A 19,879-nucleotide genomic window follows, 5' to 3' on the forward strand; every position below is an offset into this window, starting at 1 on the left:
TTGGGCTGTGACCATCCGGAGGTCTTCGGAAGTAGTTGAAGATTTGCTTACGCTCACCTTCACGATATTTGATTTAGATTTTTTGAAATGTCTTAATCTTCAGCTTAACCTGGGGGCTTCTAGCAGTCTTCTTTCTTGCGGTAGATAGTGATTGCAAGAAACCGTAACGCTGTGATGCTTTGAAAGTTTAGTGGCTAATTTGCCAGATTTTGAATATGAGATTTCTCATTTGAAGAGATTGATGCCAACTAGCTGGGTTACTAATTATTGGCATTTTACTGTTGCAGTTAATATTAACATAGATATCGGATGTGTGATAGCCATCGAGTCGAGTTGGGTCAAATACAAATTGAGTTAGATGCTAGTAATGTCCGATATCTACCAGGCCGAACCTAATTTATCCGCTAAACGTATCAAAATCTAAACCAAGCCAAGCCTTTTTAAACAAGCAACCTGCCAACCTACATAACTTTTCCTATAAATAGATCAATTTAGGAAAAATGAGTTAAACATATTTTAAAGATGTTAAGCGGGTCGGATCAACCACTACACGTGTCAAAATAGGTTAACAAGTTAAATGGGTTGGGATTCTAAATCTGAACCTGATCTATTTAATAAACAGGGTAGATTGGATTGATGCATTTTTGTCCTCGGCATGTTGTGTACTAAACCCAAACCAGCTTTAAGTCAATCAATTGTGGTTTGATTGATCAGTTAGATCATAAATGACCATCTCTAAGTTGACCCATATGTTTATTGATCCTATGCAATATTGTAACAGTTTACAACTAGCAACGGTTTGGATTAAATCTAGATCCAGCCCTATCATAGAGTGGCGGGTTGCGGGTAGCAGCTAGCTTTAGCTAGATCAAGTTGGATTATATTCAAGCAACAATTGAAAAATTATGTACCCAACTTGATATGATTGAACCGAAATATAAAGACTAGAATCCATACAAATCTTTCCTCAAACTCTACTACTCTGAATGAATGTCGACAAGTTAGTACGTATGACTGAAGAAGGACCAATCCGTAGTTAACCTAAAATTAGACTAGATATTAACCTATTACATAAGAATTCAGCTGATGTAAGCGTTGTGAATACCTCACTCTTTTATCCGGTAGATCAAATTACCTCACAGAAAGGCGAAGGAAGAGAGGAAGGAGGTACCCAACGCAAACATCAATATCGCCAAATGGGCATCACTCATTCCCGTTCCTCCATAATACACGGTGGTCTAGTGTACCTCCCACCTCTATTAGCGTGGGGTGACAGTTGCCACCGCTCGCCATGGTGGTAAGCGGTGCACCGCGACAAGAATCCAAACATAATTTAAGAAAATTTTTCTTTTGGAAGCAGTGATCGCGGAAGGTGGGGGCATTTTGGGGAGCAAACAAACACGACACCACGGCTTGGATCCCCCGGACAGCGAAGCCACGTGGTAGGAGAGAGACCCCTACATGGTCCAATTTTTCTTTTTTTTTTTTGTCCCCCCCCCCCCAAAAAAAAACTCTTTTACCTCCTTCAAAACTCGGTTCCCGTTTCGATCCCTTGGTCGGTGGGACCCGCAAATTGGTGAGTGGCACCCAAGCATCCGTATATAGCCAGCTGGCTCTTAAAATTCCATCCCTCCGTCCAATAGATATTTACAGGATTACCCTCCATCATATACGTAATTACTGAAGGACCCTTTGCGTGTGCTCCTTTTACTGCTCTCACCGCCTGATGCATGGGCCCAAAGCGGGGATCATTGGAGGCGGTGATCATGTGCCTCCGTACTCCCATCATGCGGTTCCAATGATGTGTCACAGCTCGCATCATGCACAGCCTCTGCTGCCAGGAGCCGTTGCCACGTACCCAGCGTTATAAAAGTTAATCATAGGGGAAGGTCCACCCTGGGAGGTTCGTAATTTGGGAACAAAGACGAGGTTATTTTGGCGGTAGGTTCTTCTATATTTCCCTGGCAGGCCTCGAGGCTCCCCGGCCTTTGCTTTGTTTTGTACATACGGTTGGTAATTTCGGTTTTGTGATCGCAAGAGGAGAGAAAGAAGGGTAGAAGGGAGATCTAGGCATGGGTTCTTCTATCTCTCCATTTAAGTTTATTTTCTTTCCTTATGGTTTTGATTGATATCCATGTATTATGGTGTTAACTGCTGTTAATTGATTTGCTTTCTTTTGAGATATTAATATATAACGTCTCTTGCTGCCTTTGTTTTTTTTTCCTACTTGTTTTTCAGGTATATTTTTAGCAAATAAAGAAGGAGAGGGAGATTAAGGGAGACAGAAGAGAGGAGGAGATGGATTACTGGAAGTCAAAAGTTCTTCCAAAGGTTAAGAAGGTGTTTGAGAAGAACGGCAAGAAGGCGGCTGCTGCCGAGGCTTGCAAGTCCTTTGATGAGTCTAAGGTGGGGTTTTTGCTTCTATTCTTCTTGCTATTCTATGCTTCTCTTGTCCCTGTATGTTATACTTTGGTTTGGTGCAGGAGGAGATCAACAAGGAGTTTGAAGAGAAAAAGACCGAGCTCCAGCCCAAAGTAGTAGAGATATATGAAGCTTCTTCAGCAGAGATCAAGGTAAAGCCGTCTCTACATATAAAAATACATGGAAGAAAATGCTAATATTGTTGACGAGATTATTTTTCAGTAAAACTATTTAAAATTGACGATAATAGTCTTACATGCGTAGCTCTTTCCATTTTTTTTAGATATATATTTAAGTATCATCATATGATCTTATAAAAAAGAAACCATTTATTGACAATGGATTTTCTTATTACAGACTGTGGTGAAGGAGCGCAAAGAAGCTGGAGTGAAGAAGAACTCGACGGCAGTCACTAAATTCCTTGAGCAATTAGTGACGATTGGTAACAAACACGAACACTATATTTTTAGCAGTCCAAAGGCTTTCTTTTATATAATTTTTTTCTATAAAAAAAAAAAGAAGAAGAGAAAGATAGCCATCTGATGGAAGTGATTTATATCAGAGTTCCCGGGCTCTAAGGCAGCGAGCGAGGCCGCCACCAAGTTCGGCCCGACCTACGTCACAGGTCCGATCTTCTTCGTCTTCGAGAAGGTCTCCACCTTCGTCGTGGCCGAACAGGACCCGTCCCCTGCCGCCCCCGCCCCGGAGAGCAGCTCCAAAGAGGAGGCACCGGCAGCGGTCGAAGAGAAGAAAGAAGAGATCGAAAAGGCGGAGGAGACCACCACCCCTCCCCCTGCTCCCACCGAGGAGGCCACTCCCGCCGCCCCGGCCGAGGCCCCTCCAGAACCAGCCAAGCCGGCAGAGGAGCCGCCAAAGCCTTGAGAATGGGTTTGGTCATCCCCAGCTAGGTCACTCCACCCCCCCTTGGACCTGTACAACTACGTGCCTCCACCCCCACGTTTTTACATGATTTGTTATTCTTTCTTTCCTCTATTTCAACTCTCTTTCTTCCTTTTATATTTCTTCTCCGTGTTTATGTTGGGTTTTTGGTTTCGTTTTGCTGTGTAGAAGGGCAGGCCGTGTAGTTTTATGAACTGCCGGGTGGTATAAGTTTGGGAGGTTATTGGGTTATCCTGTCATGTTTGTCAAATCATCGTCGTCATCATCATTGTGTAGTGTAATGTCTCATAAAGAATGGAACAAAGGAAAGAAAAGCTTCTGCGGAGAGGCTGTGTTTGTTTGCAGTCCATCCCTTTGTGCTATTCTCATCTCTGTGCTAGCTGCCTAGCTGTGCTTCATGCTGCATAGTTCTTAGTGTACGACACTCAATCACGGCTGTTTGTTTCTTGGTTTGATGTAAAGAACGTCCTGATCGTAATCCTTGATAGCTTTCTTTAGAGGGTGCAGGAGATAAGAACAGCTTTTATTGACGCAGAAACAGGTGGCCTGGGTCCATGTGATGATGGTGCACGCCATGTAGCCGATTACCCCACGTACGTAGATACATATGGGGAGCGCAGTACGATAACCGGGAGGTGACAAGACCCGGGGGGTGGGGGTCCGGGGGAAAGAAGGAAAGCGACGGCAGCTCAATCTTTTGATCCCATCCTACCATCATCTTTTAGGAGTTCGCCCACACGCAACGCCAAGCTAAGAAGATTGATGGTTAAGTTTGTATTAATATTTTGTTACTAACCTTATTTTTGTTAATAGGATTAGGAGCGGAAAAGGGTGGCAGGTAGAGATGCGAGTAATTTAATGCGGTGGGGTCCATGAAATTTAGAAGCTGGCGAGGCATCTAATCAAGTTGAGAGGCACTAACGTCATTTAGCTGATGACGTTTTGGGACCTAGGGCCTATGGTGATGGCATATGTTTGATCTTGATTTCGGCAACTCTGGCCGTCTGATCAGTTGGATCAGAGAGCTATTTGATTGTATGAACAAGGATTTTAGTGGTTAGTTGCTACTACAGTTCCTTTCGTTGTAGGTTTGGCCGTCGGAACCTTTCATGCTAGTTGTCGACGTGGGGCTGCGATGTCGGGTTGTACCAACGGAATGCCCCCCAACCAGCCAATTAGCTGGGTCTCGATATCTCTTCCCGTGTTACGTAAGCATGTTACAGGCCTCTTGAAACCCTAGATCCAATGCCATATATTAGGGACACGTGTCGGCTTCATTGGCTAGCAAGAGTCATGAGTCATTCTTGCCTAGCTAGCGGCTGTTCTCAAGAAGTATTCACCTTACAATCCAACCACAATTAGGTCATTCATTTGTCACTTTGAGATATGTCGAGGCAGCTGAGTATCGTGTTCGGAGTGCTTTGAGATCCGTAGGTGGGTACGTATTCCGATGGTGGATTCACGAAAATTAAGGAAGGTAAGTCTTAATGCATTTCGCATGCCATCACGAGAAAGCCATCAATTAGTCAAAAAAGGAGAGCACAAAATTTATTTCAATTCCTTAATAATTACCGTACGAACGCTTGCATAAATCGACCATGCTGGATGTTGAGATGACAGGCTTGTTCATCAATAGAACCACTCCTATGTGTTGTTATATCTAAATCGTCCGCTTGTGGAAATGCCTAATGAATAATGAACGATGTCTTACTAGTCAAACCAGTTTTTAGCAACTGGTACTTGCAAGTTGACATACTTTTTCAGTACAACTTTCTCTTAATGGACTTCAAAACTAGCAAATAGGGACAGTTGATGGCTTCTCCAAAATAGAATTCTCTCTTCACTTGCAGGTATTGAAAAGTTGAAGACCTATGCTAAAAATACTTGGGGATCACCAATGTAGTTTATGTTTTTCTTTGCTAATAGTTGATTGAGTACATGAAGCTAGATAATTTGAATATGCGAGCCTTCTTGCTGACTTGTTGGAAGAAATGTGCAAAAATTATATCCGATACTGTATGTATCGTGAGACCATACATTCTGCTTGTTTATATAGGCTTCATTCATCAAGTGCTCATTTTAGTGCTTTCTCAAAATATTCGGTCTCATCAGCCGGACAAATGGGCCACCTGCCCCGAGGATTGCGGCGGAAATTATGAGCAACCTAAAGAATTGTTGCTGGGAGAGACGCCATTAAAAGAATCTACATGAACAGAGTTTTGTGTTGCCCTAGGCAACAATCTGTTTATAATACATTGATACATTCTAAGGCTTGCAAACAACCACTGTGGAATCGTGATGTTAAATGATTGGTGGGGAACAAGTCACATGCTAGGTAGCCTAGTGAGAGTGAGGGATCATGTTGTTGATGGTCAAATTATATTTAAGATTGATAAAGGTTTCAAATCATGCTAGACATGGATTTGGAACCAGACATGTCTGGATTTAATTAGGACCCAACTTCCAAGTACAATAGCATAACTTTATAGATCAGTGGGTAAGGCTGCAACTCATATAGTCATATGGGTTAGGTTAGATTGAGGGTAAACTCTAACCCAACCCAAACTCTAAATCCTTAACCCTAATCCAACCCAACTTGGTCTCACTTGGGGAATGCTCCACTGCAAACCAACCCAATCCTATTATAAGCTAAATTCAAGCCATGTCGAGCTAGTTGAGTCAGATCAGATTAGTCGGGTTGAGTTGGGTTGTACAATGTTAATAGGGTTAAGTCAAGTTGACTAGAAGTTTTAAGATAGGAAAAATGTTTGGAACATTTTTATGCGATATTTGCTAGATTAAGACCTAATCTTTCACAAATTTCAATGATACACTTAAACATAATTTAATAAGATTAAAATATAACTATACTAGCATTTAAGCAATCTATATGAAATATAAATTATTAATTTATTTATATACTGGATCAGTTGGGTTAAGTCAAGTTGGTTGATTAGGTCAGATTTAGATCAGGTTAGGATCTACTGCACATAATACAATAGATAAAAAGCATATAATAGAAATCATGCAATTGGTGGAGATTCGACAGTGTTACTGATTTGCTATGTTCGAGATCATGAATACACGACAAGTATATATTGGAGTTTGATTGATTAGTTGTACCTTATCTTAGTTTTTTTGGAGATTTTTCTATATCTATATTATTGTCCAATCCAATAAAATACTACAAATGTGCATACCTTGCATAGCTCAATTAGTAGAAATAAAAGGGTAGAATGACTGGAAAAAAATGTCACAACAGACAAGCCATTCTTACATAGGTCACCTCCATATGTTGATCTTTTTTCATATTTTTCTATTTTCTTCAATAACTATTATGGCTACCATCCAATCTGTCTTCGGCTGAGGGTGAACCCTAATCTAACTATACTTAAGATTGGGTTGAAATTCTTGAGCTCAAACCTAATGCAATCCTACCCAACGATCAGGTAGGTGGGCGGGTTTGGATTGAGCCCAATCCAAGTTGCACCCCAAGCAACAAGTGGTCGGAAAAAACAGCAGTTGAAACAGCCAATCTGCCCAAGTGCCCAGGTAAAGAGAGTGGGGCCCCCACAAACCCACATTGCATCAGGAGCTCCCCAGTATTTAGCAGTAATTTAAATTTAGCTTTAGATATCTGTCAATGAGAGAAAGATGGTAGCTACCAACTTGGAAAATAAATTAAATTTGGAAATTCCACGGAGGTCAGTTCCCTGACCAGGAAGGGAAAGCAACAACTTGATTAATCAATTAAAGTGCTGCGCAAATCCAGTTCGACGGAAGGCTCCGGAACGCTACGTCCATGCTCTGTTAAAGGATCAATTCTGTATGAAAACCAAATTCAAACACTATCTCTGCCAGTGGAAAGGCGATGATGTGTTCATGAGCATTAACGCACTATGTATTAATGATGAAGTTACTTTGTTGTTTCTAGACTTGGTAAGAATTATGGAAAGGCAAAAGAATTTTTTTTTTCAAGAGAGAGAGAGAGAGAGAGAGAGAACTCTGCTCGTTGGCGATCCCTATTCTCAAGCATTTGACATTTCCTTCCTAAAGTGAATTCCTCAGAAGCTAACGTGGTTTCTTGACGTGTACTCTTCAACTTAAGTTTTCATATTGTTAGTCTAAAAGATAATGAGTCACTTGTTGACGTATGACATGAAGCTAAGAATTTTAAATAGGTTTTGGATCAGCGCCATCTTGTCAGGAGTTTTGGGTCAATGTTACCCGGTCAAAACAGAGTAATATATTCGGGAAACTCTAGCACAAAATGCACATAGAGTTCAAGCAAATGCTGATGGAATTCGAAGCTCTGGCACAAAGTCCATCCTCTAAACGACATGGAGGAAGCGGATTGAACAGAACAAGCATAAAGCACTACTCAGTAAGATCTAACCAAATAAATCTGTAATTTTCTAAAGCCTTAACTTCATAGAATACATAGCATGGCATTTACTATGATTTTTCTTTTTGTTTAAAACTTACCTGGAAAAAAAGTTTGGTTAAAAGAAGGAGCTTTTGAGTCCCGCTAACAGAGCTGGGTTATTTGTTTTGCAACAGAGCTGACAAGCTAGGTCCACAGCAATCAAGACTGGAGTTCCTAAAAGATGTGGATGAGTCACCCCTTTAACAAACAATTGGGTTAAATCATTATGTGCTGGGCTGTTTGTTCTTTTTGTTGACAGAAAAGAAAATAAGAATGAATTGTTAACTTACAGAACTAAACTGTCCTTGAAAAGATATCGTATAGAAGCAAGTACTGTAGCTTAGGCTGCAGTTTGATTACAACATTGTTGTCCAGATACATTACAAGAAAACACGCGACCTTCGGCCAACTTGGGAGTACAGCTTGGTTAATAAACAAAATAGAAGGGCTGTTCCATTTCTCTCCTTAATACGATAAAATTCTCTCCTGCAGACATCCAACAATGGCCCTAATGCTTCAATTGATGCGAATCTGTTGTCCTGCTCAATAATGGCCCAAGTATCTGTTGTCTTGGATGCTGATGAGAAAACATAGCCATCAAACAGCCAGCCAACTGCAGTGTGGGATGTCTTCACCTTGTTTTCTTCCAAAGATATCTTCACCTTGTTGACTGGATAAATTAAAATTTCATGAGTTAGTTAATGACTATCAGATGGCCTTCCCTTTGTATCAACCTCTGCATTAATATCATTTCCACAAGTTTATTGAGAAGTAGTTATAGTGTATAAATTGGACTGAAGAAGTTTTTGCATTCTATGATGTTAGGTATACCTCTATAATAGCTCTGATGCACTCGACCTCTTCTCGTCGTTCTCGAACCTCATCAGTGGAACTGTATGCACCTATGGCATTCTGCTGCTTGACATTCCAAACAATTAGATCACCTTCCTTCATGCCAGCCAAATTACTTTCTGCAAAATTTTGAAAATCACTTTGGAGTGGGGGGTAGAGCCATCAGAGACAGTTTCTCTTGAGTTGAGAACGATACATGTCCGCTAATGGTAAGCAAATAGAACCTCGAAACCCCAGATGACACACAATGCACAGGCCAAACAAAAAAATTAAATTCGCACAGTATCTTTAAAAAATTGATGACGGTAAGATCTGCTTCGGATTTAAGTAATACTTTTCTTATGTTGTGTATAGCTAACCCTACACTAACAAATCTGTTATCAGAGAACTAGTGGAAAGATATCTTCAATAAATCTGTTCCCAAAATTATGCCTCTTGAAAGTAGAGTGCAAGCGACTCAATTTGCTTGAAAATAATTTATCCAAATTTGAAGTTATAGTCTGTGTATGAAGACTCAAAGAGTCAGGAAGAGGGGTCTCTTCCCTTGCGGAAAAAGATGTTGATAGGTACTTCCACAGAGTAGGGTAGGCCTTTCCGAGAAGGAAAGTAAATCCCTCTTTAAACTGTTTGGGTTTGTACTGCCTCCTTAGGAAGAGATTTCCCCAATTTACTACATCCTAAACCCTCAACTTCAAAAAATTACTCGCTGGAAGCAAAAAATAAAGAAAAACTTAACACGATGATTACATAAACATATTTTTGCATCAAAAGGATTAAATATAATCAGAAGCATGTACATATATTTGTATGTTTGTTAGTGCATGTAAAGCTAATGAATTCTTCTACCCACCAAAAGAAAGCTTTTTGGTTTCAAATTTGGGTCATACATAACCCCCATCTAATTCAAACTCGACGCTGGATCTAAAATACTCTCCATCAACTCGACTCAAGATTGGGTCTGGGTCCAATATCGAAATCCGTACACAACATCATGTAAGAATAGGCCCAATAGGGTCAAGGATGCCTCGTTCCAGCCCGACCCATTGTGAAAAACCCTAATTTGTTTTACAAGGCTGCAGCTAGAGTTATGGAGGCATTTAACGGGTTCAGCTAAAAAAAATTATAATTGTAGATTATAATAGAGGCGCACGAATAAAGGCCCAGTGTTATTGTGGAGGCCCAAATCATACAATCTCACAAATTTAGCTCATGATCATATTGCATTTTTTCTACCAATAGTATTTATATCTCCATCTTGGTTACATTAGCCACAAGTTGGGATTCTCTTGACATGCATCTTATAGCAGAGACAACTATATTTTATTTAATTTATCAGTTTCCTCTATTATCTTAAATATCTTTTTCTTGGATATACAATATATTTCGCCTATACACACGCATCCATATTTTATATGAATTAGAATCATATAAAACAAAAAACTGTAATATATTTGTTTGGAGTCATTGTTATCTTTGATTTTTAATACAAATTTTGTATTTCTTCGCATTATAAAAGAAAATGATGGAAGCTGTACCTCACAGTAATATATATGGACGTTGAAAGTATGAAATTATAAGTTATATGGTTAATTGTGCATTTCTTAAAAATTAGAATCAAGTATAGGTTTGCAAGTGCTTCATGATTTTATCTAATTAGCATCCTTCATGAATACTTTATTGTATATACATGAATTTATAATTATGAAAAAAATTACATGAAAATGATATTGAGGCGTGATCATCCATTTCAAACATTATGATGCTATTATTCATTTTTCCAACCTATTTATAATGCATGATTTATGAAAAGTATAGAATGATTTATGAATTCTCAAATAGCTATGTACGGTAGTGGGTTATAATAGCTCGGCATATGGCGCTTGTCAGCGGGCTATAGTAGCTCGACATACGTCCCTCGCCAGCAGGTTATAACAGCTCGGTATACGGCCCTCACCAGCGGGTTATAATAGCTCGGCATATGGCCCCGTCAACGGATAATAATAGTTGGCAAATATTACGGCCCTGTCGCGGGTTATAGTGATCATAGCAGCACTACCATCTGAGAGCACGATTTTTTTAAGCATGTAATAATGGCAGTATTTTACATTGCATTTCCATCTTTACGAACTCGCATGATTGAGCATGCATTGCTTTATGACTTGTTTTGGGTATATTGCCTATGAAATAATTTACTTTGCTATAACTGTTAATTTCTTTAAATAATGCATTGGCATGTGAAATATTATGCTTGATACGGTAAAATGGTACATGGTTACCTATCGAGCCGCATAGCTCATTTGTTTCCTTATGATTTTTTTTTCTCCAGATACATAAGGTTGCTAGGAGTAGAGAGCCTGAAGAGTTTAGGATGATTCTGGATGTTCAAATTTTAGAGCTCTGTATTATTGCCTATTGAAAAACATTTAACGAATAAAATGTTAATTTATTATGAATTGGTATTTAGGCTTCGTGTTATTGTGGACAATACTTTACAGTATCATGGTTGTGTCACGAGCCAGATTTAGGGTTATCAGTTTCCTCTAATATCTTAAATATCCTTTTCTTCAATCTATACAATATATTTGGCCTATATGCACACATCCACATTTTATATGAATTAAAAACATATAAAACAAAAAAACTCTAAGATATTTGTTTGGAGTCATTATCATGCGCTGGAAACTGCACCTCACAATAATATATATAGCTGTCGGTCTCATGCAAATAACATTATAGCATCTAATTGCATGCATCAAATATGTAAATTTATTAAATCTATTCAAGAAGACCATGGATGTGGTTATGCACAAGCCTATTATATGTAGAGATAGCTACATTGAAGAGGCAACTATCTCCATATATTACGCTAATCCCATAGTAAATAGGAAATTTTCCTTGCATATACAACTGTGCGTGGCCACATCAAGCTGTAAAGTCATGTATCATGTGTAGCAAAGCTCATCCATTAAATTCATATATGTGCCTGATGATATGGAGATGAAAGCATCATGACATTTTTACCCTTTTTTACTTTTGATAAGATATTTTATTTTTAAAATTCAACTGAAAAGTGAGAGACACGGAGTAGAAAATTAGAGAAATTGTTAGCATAAATTTGTGTGGTGCATATCATACATCAAGATGCATGGGATCCATCCCGTAATACTACCTATTATGGGGGGTTCCCCGAATTTAATCCCACATCGGCTAATCAGCGGAAAGGTCTGTGCCTTAAATGGAGGGCTCAATAACCTCTTCTCATCGAGGCGCCTTTTGAAGGGCAAACCCGTGAGGGGTGGAATGGGTGGTTCCACCCGGGGCGCCGTCAGAGCGCGGACCCCCGGGAGCGGTCACGATCCCCGATCCCCAAAGCGGACAATACCTCGGTGAGGACGCGGTCGCTTTCCCTGCTCGGCTGGTGTGCGGGCTGTGCTGGTGACGGGGTGCAAATCCCGCATCAGATGGCGCTAGAGGAAGGGACTGGCCCTCCGCCTATCCAACAAGGAGCCGACCCGGGCACAGGACCTTCCCGCTGGGGGGCTGTGTTACGGGGGGTTTCCCGAATTTAGTCCCACATCGGCTAATCAGCGGAAAGGTCTGTGCTTTAAATGGGGGGCTCAATAACCTCTTCTCACCGAGGCGCCTTTTGAAGAGCAAACCCGTGAGGGGTGGAATGGATGGTTCCACCCGGGGCGCCGTCAGAGCGCGGACCCCCGGGAGCGGTCACGATCCCCGATCCCCAAAGCGGACAATACCTCGGTGAGGACGCGGTCGCTTTTCCTGCTCGGCTGGTGTGCGGGCTGTGCTGGTGACAAGGTGCAAATCCCGCATCACTACCCAATGCTCATGCCACAGTCATGCAATCATGCATTTTATTATGTAATGTTTGTCCAATATCACACTATAGTTCAACCAATAATTTCTTGCTCAAATACAAAAAGCAACACGGAAAAAAAAAAAAAAGGAGAAACGAGGGCTGCATAGGTGTATTTATGTGTGTTGCTTTTCAGTTGGATGGGTAGATTTGGCCCAACCAAAAACTGTTTTTGGCGCTTTTTTTTTTTTTTTGTCATGCTGCTGGATCCTCAACAGTGAATTTGGTCCAAAGAAGAAGAACAGAAATAATAATAAGAAGAACATTCGAGAGAAAAAGAAGAGTTCATGGATTCATTTCTAAAAAGTAGAAAGAGATAGATCACATCTTCAAAAAAATAGATTATTAAAGCATTCAAAATAAAAAGCCTCGCGGAACACCACCTAAAAGTGGTCCGAAAGAACAGATTTACGCTGAATCAAGTATTTCTGAGAGATAGATCACATTTCCAAAATAATACATTATTAAAGCATTCAAAATAAAAATCCTCACGGAACACCACGTAAAAGTGGTGCCAAAGAACAGATTTGCTTGCTCAGCGCCTCGCCATGATATATGACCAGATCAAACAATTTTCTAGGGCTATGCAATCACGTAAGCTCTTCGGCAACTGCAACGGGAAAGTAATGAATTACTGCAGAAAAATAAAAAAAACTACAATGGAAACTAATGAATTACTGCAGAAAAATAACAGCCTTATCTGTTCATACCACTTCACAAAATCTATAACCAATCTCTCCTGATTGACATTTGCAAACGATTGGCCAACATATGTTTAGGTAAGCACACAGTAGCAGTAGCAGATATATACTAATATTTCTACGAGTAAGGTTCCTCTATAGTATGTAGGCGGCACCACATAGTGCTGCATTAAAAGATAGACATCCATTAAACAAGACAGGCCACGAGCATGTACTATGTTGTACATAGCACATTTTGTTTGATGATTGGCTATCTCTTGATGCTGGTCATCTAGAGATATATAGCACTTTGCGGTACGGCTTGTGCTCTGATTGTATTTTTATTCCTGCATGTATTTGGATATGCTCTGACCTTACATATTAAGCCATCCTCACTGGTAAAAATACTAACTGCAACTAGATTTGGTTGCAATTTTGCCACCATGAATCCTTTTGCTGCAAAATTAATCACCATCAAAATTGATGGGATTGCAACCTGCGTTTGGGAGAGTGCGTGGGAATTGGCGCTTCAACTTCAAGCTTCCTGCTTCATTTGCCAATCAAATTACCAGTTCCCTGTGGCGCAATGGATTGTCAATTCATTTGAAGCTGAGTTAACAATATTAGCCCGAATGCGAGCACTACAAAACCAATGTATCAAATTAAGACTTGTTTGGATATTTCTATAGAATTGAGCTGAAAGTTCTATAGAAAACAGACATGTTGGCCCATCTATAGAATTGAGCTGAAAGTTCTTTATCACCATCTATTTGCACAGAACCCAAAACACTATATCCTTTATCATTCATCTGCACACACAAATCTCAAAACACCCATCCTATATCATTTATCCGTGCACAGATCTCAAAGCGTTGCGCTCTATCCTCTATTATCCATCCATCTGCAAAGATTTTAAAGTGCTCAATTCTCTACTATCCATCTACTTGGATAGATCTCAAAGCGCTCCATTCATGTGACTCTTCTTTTCTTCTCTCTCAATTTGTGTCAAAAGAAAAACTCTCTACTAACTTAGTGGGAAGGCTAGTTTTGGAATTTTGTAAAAAAAATTAGTTATTAGGTAATCCTTATGCGATAAGATTTTGTAATGAAAATAGATGGCTGGGCCGATTTTGAAGTTTTGGCGGTTAATCGATATTTTAAACTTTGGGGGTTTGAATGCGACCCACTAAGTTAGCTACCAAACTAAAATTAGCTAACAACGGTTCGTTTTTTTTTTTCAAGTGAATCATGATAAGTACCGGCCCACTCTTATAGGTGAAGCCATTTTGGAGCGGCAAGCGTGAAAGACTTTTGATGGGCTGTTTCTTAAAATTCGCATTTCAACAGAAAAGGAATCAAACAGCTCTAGCGAAACAAAGCAAGTACGGTGATATTCAAACCAAAACTAGAAAATAAATTGCAGAAAACTACAACCCGAGAAACATTAAAAATCTTATTCCACAATATTGACGAGTAGATATCCAATAAAAAACTTTAGAACTTAAAAACGGAGTCCCTCAGTTGCTACTTTTCCTGAAGTTTGGAATTGCAATCAGGGCAGACACCACGAGAAGGCCGGTTGCAGAACTTGTCAAAATAGTTACACACCGGCATCCAGCCCGTGCGGCTGTTCCCGTTCTTTCCCACATGACCAATTGCTATTGCAGCCGCAGCTGAAGCGATAGCCAATGACAATGCCATCTGCAACAAAGAAATGTCACAAAAGACATAATATCAAACTCTAGTGGCACCTATATGCTCTATTTACAAGTACAAATCCTCATAGTGCTTTTATTCCCCGTTGATTGGACCTTCTATTCCCATCCTTTGGTTTCAGATCGCCAGCATATATATTTAGTCATTAAAATATGTGCAAAATGGGACTCACTGTGTAAAGAACTGCTAAGGATTGAGTGTTAAATAAGGGCAGTACCAAATCCATGAAGTTGACGAAGCAATGTGTCCCAGTGTATGAGACGAAAATCAGTGCCAGCATTTCATATCCAGCAGCCACAAAATTCCCAATCATAAAGAACCTATAAGCATGTAGTTAACGCTGAGAACAACGAGAAGATTAACACCACACAAGAAATACCCATGAAAGTTTTGGTTCCCTTCCTTCAGCTTTAAGCTGTCTTAGATTAGGGTTTGGGATCACCTGAAGGCAGGAGAGGACTTATAGCTGGCCTGCATCGTGAAGCCGGCGATGACGGTGGTCTGCTCATCGAAGATGATAACCAGAGCCGCCAATGATTGAAAGACGACCTGGGTGGCCCATTTGGTTCTCCTCTAGGCTCTCCTTGGATTAAGAAGGCCCGCTGCTTCCTCTTTGGCTGCTCTCTTTGGCTCCGGGGGCCCTACTGCATCCTTTTTGGCTGCTCTCTTTGGCTACAAGAGGGTTACCACTTCCTCTTTGGCTATATAGTTAGCGAGGTTCATAGTTTAAAATTTAAACATAGGGAACAATTTCTCTAACCATAATTCCTATGCAATAGGATTAGGGAACAAACTTATTCCGATGGAACCGAAACAATCATACCGTGAGAATCGGCCCAATTGGGCCCATCCCAGGTTGAAGTCGGCAATCCCTTGCGTTAGGATTCCCTTTAGCTGCATTGCCTAAACGAAACAAAGTATAAACTTCTGCATTGCTTTGATATACAGCGAAACAAAAAAAACCCCTCATTTTATTTAATTTATGAGGGGTTTTCTCTAATATATTAAGTATTATTTTCTTCTATATATATATATATATATATATATATATATATATATATATATATATATATATGTACACATGTATATATTATAAGATTAAAATTACATGTAAAAAACTTAAAAGATATTGGCTTGGAGTCATTGTTGTCTTTCATTGTTAATGTATGTTTTATATTTATTTGCATCAAGAAAATGATTGAATCTATACCTCAAGGTAATATATAAGACTGTCGGCCTCATGCAACTAGCATATATAGCATCTAAGTACATGCATCAAATATGAACAATTTAAGAACAATAGTCATTGCATGGGTAACATGCATATGCTAATTTTGCATGTATGCTAATTAAATCCGTTAAATAAGACCGTACTGGATGTGATTATGTTCAAGACTATGCATGCAAAAAAAGCTGCATTGAAGAACTCCATATATGCTATGCTAATCCCAAAGTAAATAGGATATTTTCTTTGCATATCCAACCGTGCATGGCCACGTCAAACTGTCAAGTCATGGGCCTAAACGGTCACGTATAGCAAAGCTCGTCTATTAAATCTATGAAGTAATTTATATATATGGCAGGTGCTATGGAAAAGAAAGTCATTTTCTTCCTCTTTTTGTTTTTGATAAGACATTTCTTTTCTGAAAAAATGAAAAGTAGAGAACTCGTTAGAGCATAAAAATGATGTATTGCATACCATCCATCGAGATGCAAGTGATACATCTCATATTTTATCATGCTACGTTTATATTCATTGAGCATCAAATATAGTCTGCAATTTTAGTGTGACTAACGCGGGAGTCCAAGTGAATTTCTCTCGTATGTTGTTCAAACATATTTTGTATACCATTGATTAACTTCTATTAGTGAAAGCAGAGGACAGCATTTTTTCAGGTAAAAAATGTTTTTTTATTTCTTTTCTTTGAAAAGTAATTCAGAGGTTTTGACAGATGGCTCAAGAACCCTGTAGGTTTGGGCTGGTTCCTTTTCACAAGTGTTGGGCATCGGCTTGGCCGGACAGAATGGGCTGGGCTTAAATTAGTTTATACGGGTTATTGGGGAGGAAAGTCCATTTTAGTTGCGAGGCAGGCGCTTAGATTAATTTATCTGATTGACTGAGAAAAAATTAACAGCGATGTTGCGAGACAAAAAAAAAAGGTTCATGGAGTGCACTATTTCCGAGGAGTAATAAAGATAAATCACGTTTTCGAACAAATAGATTGTAAAAGCTTTTAAAATAAAAATCCCCGCCTAACACCACCTAAGAGTGGTGCCAAAGACCAAAAACCTGCCACTCTGGAACACTAGCAAGCTATAGCTAAGCTGGGTGGTGACTCTTGGCAGATCACATTAGAACACTGGTCAGCATATATTGGAATCTCCTGTCCAGAAGAAATGCTCTCCAAACCCGGGATGTGCAAGCACGTATTCGTTATTGGAGATTAAGCAACCGTCACCGGTCAATCTGCGACCATAGATCCTCAAAATCAATATCGATCAAATACGATAGGACTGCAACCGGCGTCAGGGAACGTGTGTGAGAATTGGCACTTGAGCCAGTTTTCATAGTTCATTTAGAAGTCAAAACAAGAACAATACCCGCACGGAGAGATAATATTTTTTTTTTTTTTACATAGATACCTTTTTAAATATCAGATTTTGCATAAATATCTTCCAAAATTGATATTTATATGTATACTCTCGTAAAACTTTATTATTGTACAAATGCCTCTAATGTAACGGTTGTCCTAACAGTATTAAGAAAAATTATATTTATATTAATTAAAAATAAAATAAAATTTTAAAATTCTGTTATTGTCCTTGTCTTTTTCTTTTACTATCGAAATCGCAATCTATTTGCATATCTACCAATTAAAAATATTTTAATCATTTTAATTTAAAACCATTAATTTTTTAGCATCACTAGATACCATGGGTACATATAAAAAAATAAAAATAAAAATAGATTAAAATAACAAAACAAAGTGTTTTACGAGAATATACATGCAAATATCAATTTTCGAAGAGTATTCATGCAAAATCTGATATTTAGGAGGGTGTTCATGTTAAAAAAAACCCTAATAAAAACTGAAATATAATTTGATGATAATAAAAAAAATAAAACTTAAAAATAAAATAAAATATATTATAAATAAATATATTTAATAATTATTGATAACGTCACTGTCAAAAAATTAGGCAGAAGAAAACCTTTAGCTCTATTACGTTCTTCTTGGTCATCTCTCCTCATACCCTTACATATCTGAAGATTCATCTAGCGTTCACAGGAAATCAGACAAAAGGAGCGCAAGCAAGATGAAAACAAGGAATTACAAAATGCATGCGTCACAGGGATAGCACACAAAGTGGCACAAAAAAGATATTGACGGCTTATTGGAGTACTCTCGCCAAAGGCACAGGACAAACGGGAGAATGCGAGTATGAAGATATTCTACCGCCTGAGCTGCAATATAAATGGTCTTTGCAAGAGAATCCAATGAGCATTAGAAGTTCCATACCATGCCACTGTACCAAACATGTTCAGTCCAGATTCCAGAAACACGTGCACAATATTAACTAAAATTCACACCCCAAAAATTTGCATGATGGAGCAATTAGTAAATAATCCTATCATGCACAAGCAGCGCAAAGCACAACTAGAAACAGGTGATTCACATGCGATCAGATATAAGATGATTCTCACCATAGCACGTATGCTAATTCATGTAGCATTGTTCTCTATCACAGATCTTATAACGAGGATATGAAATCTTTCAAAAACAAATTGCTCTCATCTAATAGCTTTAGTTTCATCTAAAAACATGAACTTGTTTGGTTGCCAGCATCCAGAGACCTGGTTTATGGAAAGCTAAACCAATGAGTTTATAGGAAAACATTTGTTTGGTATTTTCTTCACAAAACTTGTTCTTAAATACTGTCATAAAATCTGGAAAAGGCGTTAGAAAAACAGATCTTCCCTGTTTCCATGAAATCTGTTAACAGAGAATCAAGTATTTGTTTTATTAAAAAAAGAACCAAAATAACTCAAGGATAGCCAGACAACTCCCTTCCAGTCTGCTAGAAATATAAATAAAGACAAAATGATATTCACCATTCTAAAAATATTTAACAGGCTATATATATTTCTTTTCAAGGTGAAATGCTACACTATGAAGAAATGTAGCCATATACATGAAACAAGAATGGTGGGTAAGATCAAAATTTTCCCCTTTTAAAGGGTAATTGCTGGAATAAGATCTCCACAAGAAATGCTTTTAGCAAAGACAGTGGCATTGTACTATTCTTGTTCTGGGTTTTTACCTCACATTTCAATTTGGGAAAATGTAGGTGACTTCTCAAAGATCACCAATAGAAAACTGGAAACTACAACAACTTCAATCATTCCTATTATAACTCTCTCCCCCCTTCACATAAGTTTACCTCTCTCCACCTTTTTCCTTATCCCAAGGAAAATTGAATTTTCGCTTGCTAGATCGGTGGTTCAGACTTCTTTATTCCCCATCCAAAACTGAGCTACATAATTGACTCAACTAGCTACTTGATGCCTGCCTTTACCTTACCCATGTATGATTGGATTTCAGCTAATTAGGTAAGTTATTCAAAATTTTCCATTCCCCATCCACAACCAAACCAACCTATGTCATTGACCCAACTAGCTACTTGGTGGGTAGAGAGTAAGAAAAAGATATTTTTAGACAAGGGATGGGGTTAGATATCCAAAAATAAATTAACTAAGATAACCTGTCTCAACCAACTACCACAAAGATGAATTAACAAGAAAAAAAATTCTCAAATAACTTAAAAACTACAGTAATGAAAAGAACCAATTAAGATTCAATGCAGCCTCAACAAAGAAAGCATAAGTCTGACTTACATGACCAATATACATGATCCATAGATTTGGTATGGGAGAGAAACATAATCAACACAAAATGATTCAAAAATTATATGACCACAATAAACGAAAATTAATAGAGAATGTACGAC

At 38.7% G+C, this 19,879-nt stretch overlaps 1 pseudogene; it reads left to right on the forward strand.

Annotated features, from left to right (window-relative positions):
- The first annotated feature begins 1,919 nt into the window (after positions 1-1,919).
- LOC103718830 lies at positions 1,920-3,683 on the forward strand (annotated as a pseudogene).
- Positions 3,684-19,879: the final 16,196 nt, after the last annotated feature.

The sequence above is a fragment of the Phoenix dactylifera genome, chromosome 9 (assembly GCF_009389715.1).
Source record: "Phoenix dactylifera cultivar Barhee BC4 chromosome 9, palm_55x_up_171113_PBpolish2nd_filt_p, whole genome shotgun sequence".
Taxonomy (NCBI): Eukaryota; Viridiplantae; Streptophyta; class Magnoliopsida; order Arecales; family Arecaceae; genus Phoenix; species Phoenix dactylifera.